Raw genomic sequence first — 13,653 nt, forward strand, 5'->3', positions numbered from 1 at the left:
ACCCTCAGGATTCTTGAAATTTAAAAGCCAGGTCAATGATGCATGATCGGTGCGGAGCAGGAATTTTCTGCCGTATAGATAGTGATGGAACTGTTCTACAGCTTTGACTATGGCGAGCAACTCTTTCCTGGTGACACAATAATTCCTCTCCGGTTTAGACAGGCACTTGCTCCAGTATGCCACTACACGTTCTTGGCCGTCTATTTCTTGGGACAAAACAGCACCAACACTTTCATTACTCGCGTCGGTGTCGAGAATAAATGGTCGGTCAAGCTGAGGATACGTCAGGATTGGAGCAGATGTTAAAGCCTCCTTTAAGTTGTTAAATGCATCCTCGCATTCTTTTGTCCACAAGAACTTTTGGTTGCTCTCTGTCAGCTTGTGTAGGGGTCTTGCGATGGAAGAAAAGTCCTTCACGAATTTCCTATAGTAGGTGCAAAGCCCTAGGAAGCTTCTCAGCTGATGGACATTTTCGGGACGTTTCCAGGATTTAACGGCTGATACCTTTTCAGGATCCGTGCGCACACCTTCTGCAGAGATGACATGTCCCAGGTAAGTCACTTCCTTTCGGAACAATTTGCATTTAGCGGGACTCAGCTTCAGATTGGCTTCTTTCAGTTTCTGAAGCACCTTCCTAAGATTTTCTAAATGTTCTTCAAAACTCTTTCCGACGATGATGATGTCGTCCAGGTATATGAGGCAGGCTTCGTAGGAAAGGCCTTTCAAAACAGTTTCCATAAGACGTTCGAATGTTGCCGGCGCATTACACAGTCCAAACGGCATCACCTTGAATTGCCAAAGCCCTTGTCCCGTAGTAAATGCCGTCTTTTCTCGGTCTTCAGGCTGTATTTCTACCTGCCAATACCCACTCTTTAAATCAAGTGTTGAGAACCACTTGCTGCCAGAAAGAGTGTCTAGAATGTCGTCAATTCTAGGAAGAGGGTAACTGTCTTTCTTCGTAACCTCATTCAAGCGGCGATAGTCGACGCAAAATCTTGTTGAGCCGTCTTTCTTTCTGACTAGGACGATGGGAGATGCCCATGGACTTACTGAAGGCTCGATGACATCGCTTTCTTTCATATCTTTTAACAGTGTTCGCACCTTTTCCTGTTTAGCAAACGGTAGACGTCTTGAATGTTGCTTGATCGGGGGATGATCGCCGGTATCTATTCTATGTTGTGTCAAACTAGTTCGACCCACGTCAGAAGACGAGCGGGAGAAAACAACTTGAAGATCTTTAATGACGCGATCGGCAGCATTCCTCTCTTTATCGTTTAATTGCGTATTCTGCAATAACTCCGATGTAATTCTCTCTAAGGACACGGATTCTTGGATGTTACTCTTTCTTTCAACGGTGGTTACTGGAGTACATGCTGCAACCACTTCACCTTTCTTAATAATTTTCCCCTTCTCAGTTACATTGGCGACTCTCACCGGGATAACCGTTCTGGATAACGAGTGTTGAGGCTACTAGTACTCCTTTTGGGCTATTACAGTTATTGGGATATTCTATGATGCCGTAGCGGAAATTTCTGTTTTCGGCTATGGATCCAGGAAGTAAAATTTCTGTTCTTGCCGGTATTGTGATATTGTCTTGTGCTATGATTTTATGGACAGATTTAACTTCATCATTGACTCCAAATAACGCTATGTCCTCAGATGTAGAATGCAATTCGTTATTTTTAAAGTCCAAGGAAAAATTGTATTTCCTTAGAAAGTCCAATCCGAGTATGCACGAATCAGTGATCTCTGCTACATATGCCGTGTGATGGTAAGCGGCACTTCCAAACGTGATGTTAGCATTTACTTTTCCATCGATGTTGATCTTCTCACCGGACACAGTCTGTAGGGTAACGCAGGGCGGCGTCCAGATAAGTTTGCTTCCCAGTTGTTGAGCCAAATCTTTTCGGATGATGGTAACGTTGGCTCCTGTATCTATCGTCATATTGCAGGGAACTCCATTAATATGTCCTATTATGAAAATTCCATTACTGCCGCCTCTCACTGCAGAAATCTGAAGCGCTTTAAACTGGGGCTTTTCATGATCTGGCAACCTCCGCCCCGCGAGATGGCCACTAATTAGTTTCCCTGCTGTTTGTTAGGAGCGGTCTTAGCATCCGTGCCCTGGGGTGTTCTGCAGTTTCGTCGGATGTGTCCTTCAGCACCGCAGTTCCAGCACTTTACGGTCGGTTTCTTGTCACCAATATTCTGTCTCAAGGCGTTCAGTTGTCTAGTTAAATCGTCTAGACGAGCAGTGACTTGATCCCCTGGCTCCTGGACTTGAGCAGCTCTGACTGGATGGCGGTCTCGACGGGTGGCTTGCTGGGCTGCCTCAAATTTCATGGCATACACTAAAGCGCTTTTCAGATCTTTAACATCCGCCATTCGCAGTGCTTTCTGTATTTCAGGGTCCCGGATGCCATCGATGAAATATTGCAGGGACAGGATTTCCCTTGTTTCTGTCGGGCATTCCGAAAAGGCGTGATGTGACAGCCTTTCAACATCCGTGGCGAGCTCCTGAAGCGTTTCGGTGAGCTTCTGTTGACGAGATTTTGATTGGAGCCTGCTGTAGTCTTTTAAACATTTCTCGCCGAAGCGCAGCTCCAAAGCGCCGGATAGAGCTTCGAAATCTAGCCTTTGATTTTCGGGAAGCGTCTGCAGGATATCCGCTGCGTCTGCTCTCAGAGAAGCGGCGAGATGACAGGCCTTAGCTTGGGAATCCCATCCATTCGCATCCGCAACGATAGAAAATTGAGTCCTATACACCTTCTTTAAAAGATGTTTGGCCAGCTTCCATCTTTTCTTGGAAAGCAGCAAAAGCAGTAATGAGCTGTCTCAATTGTTCTTCCATCCCTCTTGTTATTGGCATTCCAATCCCACTTCTGACACCAAAAATTGTTGCGTGCGTACGGGTTCGTTATGAAATGAATGCACAAGTCCGATGAAAAATGAACAAAAATTTATTATTATCACAACAAAAATGCTTAAATTTTCTCAAATTATCATGCAGTATTACAATATCTCACAGTAGTTATCTTTTAACTACTCAAATGTACAATAGAACGTAATTCAAAACAGCTAAAGAACGCTAATCCGCGAATTCGCTATAATCAACAACGGCAGTTTTCTAAACAACAACAAACTGAGCAACTACTCAAACTGAGATGTCTTCCTCCTTTTATAAGATTTTAAAATCACGCGCTAGAATTTTCCAGTACTTTCTCGAAATCAAAAAGAGATATTTATTTATTTAACGCACGCGCTCTTGTATTTTTAATTTTTCCGGCTTAGCTTTCTTTTAATATTCGTCACGCGCTGCACTGCGCGAGAAATAAAACCATTTAATTTATAATTGAACTAAAATTAGCTTTTTAAATACCAAATTCGTAACAGTATGTTTATTAGTTTATCTCAATAAGTGAATGTTAAAAATTAGGTTTCATTTATCTCAATAAATGAATGTTGGAAATTAGTTTATATTTTTTTTTATTAAATTAAGTATATTCTATTTTCTTCGCTTACTTTTTATGTGCTTGTGATAACAAAGAAATTCATAATGAATAGAAACAAAAAATGTGCTATTTAACACACTTAGCGCTTACTATCGTATACTATATTATTTAAATTATTTCTGTACAGTAACAAAAGGACAGTTATTGACTATAAAAAGTGCATGAAATAATCATTGTAATCTACCACTATTCTAAAATGTAGAAACTAAAAATAAGTAAATACATTAACATATGATCGAAAGAAATGGTGTTAAGAAACATCAGTATTACTAGTAAATACTGCAATCCATAATTATTGCACTTTTAATTACTTACTATTTAAAAATCACAAATAAATTTTTATTAATGGGAAATTTTAGTTCTGCTACCTTCCTTCTGATATTTATACTTTCAAACACTACTAGTTCATGTTTTTTTCTTAAATAGTGCTGTCATGTATGTTGTTTGTTAGGTTATTACTTAATTTTAGATAAATATGGGAAGTTTTTTTTAGTTATTAGATTTAGGTGTATTTTTGTATGAAATATTTTTGATCACATTTATTATCTGCTTTACACAGTCTTTCATTTGCATATCTTGGAGATATAGAAATTAATGGTTATATTTTTTGCTATGAAACGCGAATAAATTTATATTTGAGTTCAGGTAAAATATTGATTAAGTTACCTTAAGAACCGCCTCATAATTTATCATGACAGGGGCAATTTTCAATGTCTCTGAGATTTAACAGAAATAAATGTGATAATACAGTTATAATCAGAAACGCTCTTTTTTTACCCACATATATAGCTTTACTTTTATTTATGTCTGATTGAGTTTTGTTTACATAAAACCTACTATTATTGTTATATTTTTGTAATAACCACTTTCATAATTACTCTCACTTAAGGGAAAAAATGATGAAATCTTAAATAATCGTAACTTAGACTTTAAGTTATTTTAAAAATATAGTTTAAAGTACTGAAAATAATTAAGGCTATTATTAACTATGCATATCTAGTCTAAAGGGAAACTTAAAAACTATAGTTTAAAGTACTGAAAATAATTAAGGCTATTAATTATGCATATTTATTCTAAAGAGAAAACATTGTATAATCTTCTGGTTTTCAAGAAATGATAAAATATCTAAACTTTAGAAAAATACAAGGAATACAAAATTTAAAAAAAGAAGAAAAATACATTAATTATTAAGCTTATTTTTCTGCATAAATCAATATGTAACACAAGGATATAACAATGACATTTTTACAACTGTTGAAAAAAGGTGGAATTTTGCGAACATTTAGGCGTCGTTAAGACGTCGTGATACGATGCTTTCACAACTAAAATATCACCTGCGAAAGACGCAATAACGACGTCTATGCGGAAAAAACTTTCGTCTGTAAAGACGTAATAAAGACGTCTTTGCAACGGTTGCAAAACAGTGGAATTTTGCGGACATCTGGGCGTCTTAAAGACGGCATATTGCAACGTTTTTGCAACGACATCCGCGACGAGTTTGCAAGGTCGTAACGACGTTGCTGTGCTACTTGGGATGGTGTCTCTCCTGTATCCAGTGTTGTCGTTCATCGCACGATTGTTGGAGCGCCTGTCGTTGCTGCAACATTAAGGAAAACCGCAAAAATAGTCACCTTGATGAGAGTGTATGCTGCTGCAGACGTCGTAGCACTATCTGAGCGGACACCTGTTGTCCGACACACGGAGTTAAGTTCATGACATAGGTTTCGTGACGACGTTGCAAGAGTACTCAAGGCCTCTAGCTTTTTTGTCCTCTCGGCCATTATTGGCTAGGGGCTGTTGAGATCTTGTATGTCGTTCAGTATGGCACTCCTGGAATCATCGATACCATAGTCGCCTGACAGTCATGGGATTCAGACCAACACAAGCAGCAATATCGCGGGGCGACAAACTGAAGTTCCAATAAGTCTCGATCCTGCCGCGGTCGAATTCCGACGCGTGCTAATAAGAGTTTCTCCTTCTGACTCGAGGCAAAATACGACCTTTGCACAAGCAACTAGTTACCTGGAAATACTTGAAGTTGGAAATACTTGAAGATTTGACTAGTGTGATTTAAATAAAATGCCTCGACATCTTGCTCTTCATCATTCAGTGTACTCACTTCTGGAACCGATTCGACATCCCAGAATTTTTTCATTAAATTTTCAATGTCTACTAAAGCATGACAATTGATTACTTGAAACGGATACCTTTCCTGAAACGAGCCAACCCAATTTTGAATTTAGAGTGGATGGTTGGTTTTGATTTCATACTATCTTTCCAGTTTGAATTAAATCTAAAAATGTGTCCGCACCCAGAATGATATCAATCCGTCTACTTTTGTGAAAAGAAGAGTCTGATAATTGTAATTCTTTCAGATGAGGCCCATTGAATCCTGACAGATCTATAAGATGTAGTGAATCGGCATGAGGATACACCATGATTGGGTCTCAGAAAGTTAAAACAAAGGCTTGTTTTTCGTATGAAGTTCCAACGCTCAATAATATACATTTTAAGAAATTTCTCGCACTTATGTAAAAGTTGTAGTAACTGGCAAAGTGCACAAGAATTCTGCCTTAACTTTACACTTGTTTCAAGAGCAAATATTTTGTTGATGGATTTTACTGATTTGCCTTGAATATTATAATTTCCCTTTACGCTGTGAAGGCTTCTAGTTTGTTTTCCAAAAACGAAAGACAATTTTTTAAAGATGGAAATGTTTTATTCTCTAGCGTTAATTCCCACTTGATTTTAAGTGAATCTTCTAGCTTATCTTGTAGCGCAAATATTAGAAGAATTTCGACTAACTGAGTGCATTCTAGACCAAGTGTTTTAAAATTCTGAATAACTTCATTGCAGGTATCTATCATTGTTCGAATGGAATCAGATGTTGGTTTTACAAATTTTAAATTAAATAATTTTCTACACTGAGAAAATCCTGATCCCTTTATCATATCTGTCGAGTAAAGTGTCCCAAGCATTTTTATAATTTTCAGAGGTTATTGCGAATCCCCTAATAATTCTTGCAGCATCAGACGAAACTGCACATTGAAGATACTGCAATTTTTGAATGTCAGTTAAAGATGCATTAAAATCAACAGAACTTAAAAATATGAATTTACAACACAATCAGGATTCAAACTGGCCAGAAAACGTTGGAAGATCATACTTCGGAAGCTTCATATTCACATAAGATGTGGCAGATTTTGCAGTCTTATCATCATTAAGCTGTGATTCGTTATTAAATGAATTTAGATATGTTTCTATTTTAACTAATGATTCTTCTGCCAAATCCTGAGTCTCAGACAAATTTTTAAACTCAGATTCTTCATCAAAATCTTCAAGAATAGAACATTCATAATAATATTCTTCAAGCTTTTCACGACATCTTTGCAGATTTGATTTGAATGTGAGAATTTTCTCTAAATTTTCTGATGTTAAAACATCGTCAACAGTTCCAGCAAATCTTCCAATTTGCTTGATTTGAGTTCGATACATTAACGGAACTGATTCCTTTCTGACATATTTATTTTACCTCAAAGAATAAAATTGCGTACAAAATAGTTATGTTAGATGTTGTGCAAACTTGAAACATATATTAAAAAATGTATAATAGAAACCAGAGTTTAAGAACGAATTTTACATGAAAATAATCTGATTACAACTAAATCTTCCTTATAGTTTTTCATTTAAACCATAAAAATACACACTTCGAATTTTTTTGTAAACCAGGTAATTTTAATGGAATACTAGAATTGGATTTTCGACTTTTAATATTAATATCTCGTCTGTGCCTCTATGTTGGTAAGTTCAATAATTAATAATTATTAAATAGATTACCTTGAATTTTCATCGACTTATAGTTACCTGGAAATACTTGAATTTGACACAGTAAAAAGACTCAAAGAATTGAATAAAATTTTGATTTTATCAGCTGTTAGAATTGTTTACATGAGTTCATTCTTTCTTAGCATCGAATACTAGTCGTTTGGTTTTATTTAATCTGTTACCACACACGGCAAAATTAAAAAATACATTACGAATTAAACATCTGGCGCGAGGGCAGCGCCATCTACAGAAAAAGATAAAATAAGGCATTTTTAAAACTGAACAGTTATCTTAATAAACATTTCTCGTATGCCCTTGAGAGACAAACTTGATCAGTTCTGCAAATACTGCTCTTTTCATGCTAATTGTGACATGAAGAATTTGACAGTAAAAAAAGAGAGTCTAAACAACAATTTCGAGCCACTGTGGCTGGATGGATAAGACGCCCACAAAATGCTAGTGGATTGACCTCACTTTTATTTCCCTAAACAGGCAAATGCACGATGTTTTCATACTTTCTCTGCATGCAAATATGAGTCAGTGTCTCTTAGAAAGTTCTTCATGAACATATTCCTTTCCTAGGCAGATAAAATAGCACATTTCCATAATCGACTAAAAATGATAACAACAACTGAATAGCAATTATGAGAAGCTTGAAAATGGTTTTAGAGAACCCAAACCAACGGGTAAAAACTCAGAAGATATGGGTTTATGAGATTTTGCTAATAAATTAAAAGTGCTAGCTTTGCCTGGTATCAGGCTAACAGTACTAGAATTCAACGCTACAAAAATTTTTTGAAGACATATTCTCTGGAGTATTACGACATTTTCTCTGGCGTATTACGATTACGAACCTTTTCATGTCAATATCTATTGCCACAGAAGATGTAGTTTTTCGAAGCTAAAACTAGTAAGTTACTTAGGATCTTTAAACGAATTAAAAAAAGTACTTCCTTTTCTATAAGTGCAGCAGAAAGAAGAATTAGGCATTAAGTAGTTAGGTGTTTCTTATTCAAAAAGTAAGAAATAACAAGATTTAAGGAGAAATTAAAAAAATATTATCCCATAAAAAAGAAGTCTGTATTAAAAGAAAGTAATAATTAAATAATTATGTGATTATAAGCTTTTATTATAGAATCATTAGGTTTTTTTTTGAAGCAAGAGATGTGAAAAAGGAGCAATGTCCTCACCGGAACTCGAACCCTGGACCTTTCAAATATACGTCGAGTATGCTATCAATTACACCACAAAGGAATGCTGGAAGAAGGAAGAAAATACCTTATGCTATAAAACCTTTAAAAATGCCCAAGATAAATTTTACGTAACCTCATCAAAAATAATTGAAAAAAGAAATGAGTTTGCATACTTTTAATAAAGATTTACAACAAAGTAAATTGCCCCTTTTCCCCCGAAAAAAGAAATATGCTATAAAATAAATTTGGAATATTTCTTTAATTTTTTAAATTAGTAACTCCATTATAATTTTGAGCTAAATAAAAATATGGGAGACATTGAAATAACTAGGCACTTTAAATTAATATTGCATAAATGTTGTATTACAGTTTATTAATGCATTTAAAATTTATTTGGTTAAGAGAAACTAAGTTACTTTAATAATTGTTAACATTGAGAAAATATTATAAGCGTATTTATAATTTTTATCTTCGAAAATTAATGATTCGTGATGATGAATTATGTGACATTAAAAACAAGAGGTATAAAGTAAATTTCAAAAATGGAAAATAGTTTTAAACCCGACCCTTCCTGAAAGACCAACGTGGATATTCTTCAAACGATTTCATCTTCAGATGCCTCCAAAACTTTAAACTGATGCATGTTTGATACCTTCCCAAATTTCCAATGAGTATCTCGGCAAAGTATTTTGCTGGCGAAGTTTGAAGATCAGTTCTCTTCATCGTTCTCTCTTCTTTTTTTTTCAGTGATAATTTGCAGATGGAAACGTCAGACACTTCCATATTTTAACATAATAAATATCTGAATAATGAATAAATAAAATTTTTAAAATGCTTAAGCTTCTCTATCAAAAGAAGCTTTTTTTTTCAAAGATTAGTACATCTGCTAAACGGTTACATTTCACCGAAATAAAAAATGACAACTTATCTTTCGCCGCGATTTATAATTTTTCTTCTCGTTTTGCAAGACTTCGTATAAAATTGAAAACTTTTGCTCCGCGAGAATAAATAGGTGTCGTCGTCAGTAAGGTGTTCGGTATTCCATTTATACTACTAGCGAAAGTTATTCCACAGTTTAAAACGCTCTAATAAAAACTAAAAGTTGGTGGAACTGCAATACTGAAAATCAACTGAAGCAACAAATTAACATCGTTTGCAAATACCGCCAACATAAAAATCGTAACTCTTCCAGTCTAAAGAGTCACAGCATTACTTCTGTGAATACATTTTAAAAGACTGTATTCGCCCATTGGTTTTGAATCGTTATTAAGAGTTCTCTTCAGATTGCTACCTGGATCAGACTGTATCAGGCAAAATATTTATAGCTGTATAAATTTCCTTCAAGTTCTGAATAATACTCAGAATAGGCTTCTATCAGTATAATCGAAAGAAATCATTCGGCAGAAAATGACTATCAAGTTACATTTAAAGATTAAGCCTTCTCAATTCAAAGATTTATTGAGAGGTTTTCTAGGGTGCGAAATATGATTTTTCTGCAAAATTTAGGGCGTGCATATGCAGAGAAAATTTTACTTTTTTGTTATAATTTCTTTGCTTATTTGTTAATAAAATCTTTGCCAAGTTTATACGCTCGAAAATCATAGCTATCCAAGTTAGCAGACAGACTAGATTAGATTATTTAGTTTAGGATAGCATAGAAGATTTAAATTAAGAGCACATTAATTTAAAAAACATTTACCTGCTATGATGCTATCAATCTCCTACTTAAGCATATAAGGTATTTTCTTTCTCCTTTTCGCATGCCTTCGTGGTATAATTGGAAGCATGCTCGAGGCGTATTCGGTAAGTCCGGAGTTCGAATCCCGGAGACAGCATTGCGAATTCCTTCGCTTTCCCGACATCGAAAATATTCAACAAGACTAGAATGGTGCCAAACTAAAAGGTGGGTCACCACCAGGATTTGATAAAAGGATCCCCTAATCAACAGTCACGCATCAAAAGGGGAGTATATAAGGTATTTTCTTTCTTCTAATCCGCATGCCTTAGTAAGGATAAGCACGCTCGATGCATATTTGGCAGATCCAGAGTTCTGATTTAGGCGAGGGCATTGCACATTTTTCAAGTTCCTGCATCGGTATAACCTAATGACTCCCATAGCTTTCCCAATTTTGAGAATGACAGCTCCTCAGTGGATAGAATCCAAGGATATCCCTCTTTCTAAACCATCATCTTAACGAAAGGACTTTCAGAGCATAATTTTACCGCTCTCATTTTCGGAAGATACTCTAATCTAAATGTCTATGAATTGTCCAAAGTTTAAATTCGTACGTAGTCTCAGCTAACCATCTGGTGCAGTATTAAAGAAGAAATAACTTATGTTTTTGCATTAAATTTATGCTTTTGTATAGTTTCCTCTGACATATTATGGTTCTTTTTATTATTTAGTGATTTAAAAGGGATAAATTTCAGATTGTATTAAACCTATGAGAAGAAACTCTTTATTATGCAAACTGTACCCTATTCACGGTACTCATCTATCTACACTTAAGAGATATCTTATATATATGTATAGATATGATGTTTATGGTATAACCAGGAGGTGCTCTATTGACTCTATTGAACAACTTTCATCCACACTGAAGAATATATTTTAGCCCTTGCTAGCAGCAGCACATTATTCCATTAGTTTCTCTCGTAATTGACTTCTTACCAAGTTAAAGAGCTAGATAAGTTTTGTAACAATTAAAATTTCGCAAAATGTTTCCCGAATATACAGAAAAAGAGCAAATAATAAGAAATTACGAAGTTAAGAATTTGTCCTTTCCTTTGTTTCCATTAGAAATTCTATCTTAATTTTTTAATTTTTCATGTTTACATTAACAAGGCATTTATCTCTCATAAAACTTGAGAAATTGCAAGTTCTGTAAACGTTTGCCTTTTCTTGCATCACATTCCCTACTAAGTTATTTATCTTTAATTGTCATCATTATGGCATTGCAAATTAACGATTATGAAAGTTATTGCCACTTTATGCGGCATAAGATTTTTAATTTCTCATTTAGACTAAAATCATATATTGTTAAATTTAGTGATTTAAAAACAGAATCCTTAATAATCTGTACGTTTATTTGATTTCTTAATGATATATCCAGTTGACCTAATTTCTAATGCATGTAATCTATATAATTTATGAAATATGTTATTGCTTATTTGGTATTAGTATGGTAATAAATAAAGTGTGTTTTTAACGCCACGTATTGCATACCTTGAGCTAGAATAATCGCCTTTGTATTGCCTAATAACAATATAAAAGAGTTTAGTAAAAAATAATTATTTAATATTCATTGAGCGTTTAAGTTAAATGATGCATGCTTAAAGTACAATGTTTATGTAACATATACCTGATCGACACAGGAATAAGAATTTCGTATAGTTAAAATACTTTTTTTTCCTACGAAAGTCTATTTATATATTTAAAATGCTATTCTGAAGAGTTTTTTTCTTAAACATTCTTCAGACACAAAATCCGCATATTATTTAACTTTAAAACATTTCTTGAATTTTCATATAAAAATGACGGAGTTTTTTTTATACATAAAAACTACAAGATTAAAGAAAGAACAAATTTATTTATCAAAAGCTCCAATAGTTTATAACATGATTTTTCTTAAGCATTCACACGGATTTATACTTTAACGTGGAAGAGCAATCAAACCATGATGCTACTCACACGGTTCACAACATTCTATATATTCGTGTACAAGGTAAAAAGTTACAACTCTTTACCACTTTAACTGTTGCACCTTTTAGCATGGTGTGGTCTGAAAAAGTATGATGATATAATGTACAATGCACAAATTTAAAATAATGCAGAAATGAGAAAGTTATAATAGTGAGTTCGTAATCACTCAGGAGGAGAGGTTGTATATACGTATATCTGTTCGATAAAATATATATGTTTATAAAATCACAGAAAAGGAAGTAGATGCAATAATTTAAAAGGAAAAATAATACTCCATTTAAAAATTATTTTGGGACACTGAAAAAATTTTGAAATAGCAGAAGAAAAACTAGAATTTCATTAATTACGAAATAAAATAACGATGCAAATTAAATGTTTGCTTTATACTACACTATGAAAAATGCAAAACATATTCCCATTGCAGGTAACGGTATGAAATTGGTGTTATTTATAAACATGTAATTTAAGAAAAGTATACATTGACTTTTTGGATTAAACTAGTAGACTTAATATTAATTTCTGACACTTATTCGAAAACCAGTTTTATTTCCATTTTTCGGTTATGAAAGTTTATATTCTTAAATTAAAATTTAAAATTAAATATACAAATTATTATATTCAAATAATAAAAATTGCTGTCGAATTTTAGATTACTCATTTCGCAATAACTTTGCATTAACACATTATATCTAAAATCCAATTTTTTAAATAATTAGTATCAATTTAACAAGTTTCTTACAAAAAGCCAATTATTCTTAATGTGTCTTGTGAAATAATTATGCTAATTTTCCGTTTCCTATTAATAAAATAAAATATCATGGTTTTTGAAATAATTTTAACTATTTATCAGCCTTCTTGCAAGTCGTAAAAGTTTTCTTATATTTAATTCTTACTTATTCCACGATGCACGTTCTCTACTCCGCGTTTCCTATATTTCCTAAATTTTATTATTCTCTTCATCAATATATCTCGTTTTAAATATATTATCAATAAATAAATTTTCCACATGTAAATTAATTACAGAAAGTATAAATTCAGAGGGATATTAATTAAATTTGGAAAGTAATTTGGAATTATACGTGTATTAAAAATTTTAATAATTAATTTTTCTTCATGTAATTCGGACTTAACCTCATTATGCACATTTTGTTAAAAAATGCACCACATTAATTAATTTTCTTAGAAACATATTCTTCACTTACACAGTTTAGAGTTTTGTAAACTGCAATTTGCTGTAGCTGTAACCTTACGGATTTGAGAAAATTCTTTAACAATATATATGTAAAAAAAAAAAAAAAAAAAAAAAAAAAAGCAACGAAATAATTGAACTGAAAAATATATATTCTTTTCATCAATATATCTCGTTTTAATACTAAATTCCAATAGCAAAAATTAAATTAAAGTTATATGACTGATTTTT

Source organism: Stegodyphus dumicola, chromosome 7 (genome assembly GCF_044657685.1).
Source record: "Stegodyphus dumicola isolate Sdum_Otavi_A_Nest chromosome 7, ASM4465768v1".
NCBI classification, from domain to species: Eukaryota; Metazoa; Arthropoda; class Arachnida; order Araneae; family Eresidae; genus Stegodyphus; species Stegodyphus dumicola.